Below are 2500 nucleotides of genomic sequence, written 5' to 3' on the forward strand. Positions count from 1 at the left end.
CAGAGTCACCAAGGCAAACGGACCGGACGAGCCGACCGATTGGTTTTGATCTAATAAAAGCGTCCCTTCCATCTCTGGTCGGGACTCTGTTTGCATGTATTAGCTCTAGAATTACCACAGTTATCCAAGTAACGTGGGTACGATCTAAGGAACCATAACTGATTTAATGAGCCATTCGCGGTTTCACCTTAATGCGGCTTGTACTGAGACATGCATGGCTTAATCTTTGAGACAAGCATATGACTACTGGCAGGATCAACCAGGGAGCTGCGTCAACTAGAGCTGAGCAGCCGGCCGCCCGGGAGTGTGTCCCGGGGGCCCGCGCGAACACGCAAGCGTCCGCTCAATTATTCTGCAAACAGGAGGAGGCTGGGCTCCCCTGCACGATACACCTCGAAACCCTCTCAGGTCCCGGCGGCGCGCAGCGCCGTCCTAAGTACTTGGTCGGGTTCGAGAGAGGCGCAATCGCCCGGAGATAGGCGAGTAGACGCTTTCAGTGCGACCACCCGTGCTCCCAACTGAGCTTGCCGCTGCCGACAGAGGCCCGGGAGCGTGCTGTCGTGGTGTTGCCGGCGGGAGACAACACGCGGCCACAAACAGTGACCGGGCAGCTCCAACGCCAGCGCCACAGAGGGGCAGAGCCCCACTTGGGTGCCAAAGCGAACTCTCCCAGCACAGCGCACGCGCCAACACATCCGCACAGCTGCGATACAAACCACCTGCGAGAACCGCGGGGGCGACCGAGCAGCAGACGGCGTCGCGGCGCCGAGTGCCGGGCGGCGGCGCATCCTCAACGCACACAGTCCTCAATCGGACCAGCACACTGCAGATGTCCACCGCGCTTCGCACCGGGCCCGGGAGGACCCACTTTGGCCGCACGGCGCCGCGCGCTGGGTGCGCCGGCACGCAGATGCGCCGCCTGCCGCCTCCGTCAGCCGGCGCGCCTGCCACTGGGCGCCCCCACCAGCCGGCTGCCGCGCGTGCGCCCACGCAGCGCGCGGCCAGCACGCCGGGCGCCCCCCCCTCACCGGCCGGGGACGGTCCCACCCAGCCACCGCCGCGTATCGCTTCATACCCACATGCCCACTCACGTTCGTGGGTATGACGGGTGTCGCTGAAGCAACCGGTTAATACCTGTACCGATCGTCGATATCAACGATTCACCTCCAGCGCGAACAACCGCGCAACAACGGATTTCCAGTTCATTTGCGTAACTTGGGCAGCAAACGTAGACATCCATCTACATTTGCGACTTCTACGAGTCTTGCATGCCTGGATGTTGTGTGTCACGACGCACTCCATCAGCATACATACACGCTGCGACGTGTGCACGAAAGAACACGTGGAAGGTGGCCAGCGTACGTATGCGAATGCCATTGCACAGCTGCGAAGCGCATTCAACACGCGAACTCCTGACCGACGAGCTAGAGGTGACAGGAGGGGAGGGGGGGGGGGCGGGGGCGATATACGTCCTATTGCAGTACACAATACACTGGATAGCGGGACCATGTGGAAAGTAAGCAACACTCGCAAGATGTGAGGGTACGCACCGTAAAATGAATCAATACGCAGAACACCACAGTGTGCGCGAAGTGAACTATGTTGAGATGGTTGCAATTAGGCAACGCTACACGAATTCCTAGATTCATATAACTAACAATTACAGGGCAGGTTAAGGCGCAACGTGGGTTAGGTTAAGGCGCAACTTGGGTTAGGTTAGGGCGCAACGTGGGTTAGGTTAGGGCGCAACGTGGGTTAGGTTAGGGCGCAACGTGGGTTAGGTTAGGGCGCAACGTGGGTTAGGTTAGGGCGCAACGTGGGTTAGGTTAAGGCGCAACTTGGGTTAGGTGAGGGCGCAACGTAGGTTAGGTTAGGGCGCAACGTGGGTTAGGTTAGGGCGCAACGTGGGTTAGGTTAGGGCGCAACGTGGGTTAGGTTAGGGCGCAACGTGGGTTAGGTTAGGGCGCAACGTGGGTTAGGTTAGGGCGCAACGTGGGTTAGGTTTGGGCGCAACGTGGGTTAGGTTAGGGCGCAACGTGGGTTAGGTTAGGGCGCAACGTGGGTTAGGTTAGGGCCCAACGTGGGTTAGGTTAGGGCGCAACGTAGGTTAGGTTAGGGCGCAACGTAGGTTAGGTTAGGGCGCAACGTAGGTTAGGTTAGGGCGCAACGTAGGTTAGGTTAGGGCGCAACGTGGGTTAGGTTAGGGCGCAACGTGGGTTAGGTTAAGGCGCAACGTGGGTTAGGTTAGGGCGCAACTTGGGTTAGGTTAAGGCGCAACTTGGGTTAGGTTAAGGCGCAACTTGGGTTAGGTTAAGGCGCAACTTGGGTTAGGTTAAGGCGCAACTTGGGTTAGGTTAAGGCGCAACTTGGGTTAGGTTAAGGCGCAACTTGGGTTAGGTTAAGGCGCAACTTGGGTTAGGTTAAGGCGCAACTTGGGTTAGGTTAAGGCGCAACTTGGGTTAGGTTAAGGCAGAAGTTGGGTTAGGTTAAGGCAGAAGTT

At 58.3% G+C, this 2500-nt stretch overlaps 1 non-coding gene across 1 annotated transcript in view; it reads right to left on the reverse strand.

Annotated features, from left to right (window-relative positions):
• The window catches only part of LOC126226366 (small subunit ribosomal RNA), a 1909-nt gene extending 1643 nt beyond the window's left edge, over positions 1-266 (reverse strand). Inside the window, exon 1 of the ribosomal RNA XR_007543911.1 lies at positions 1-266. This exon is cut by the window's left edge and continues 1643 nt beyond it. This is a non-coding gene — a ribosomal RNA (small subunit ribosomal RNA).
• Between the last annotated feature and the right edge of the window lie 2234 nt (positions 267-2500).

This window comes from Schistocerca nitens, unplaced genomic scaffold, assembly GCF_023898315.1.
Source record: "Schistocerca nitens isolate TAMUIC-IGC-003100 unplaced genomic scaffold, iqSchNite1.1 HiC_scaffold_303, whole genome shotgun sequence".
NCBI classification, from domain to species: domain Eukaryota; kingdom Metazoa; phylum Arthropoda; class Insecta; order Orthoptera; family Acrididae; genus Schistocerca; species Schistocerca nitens.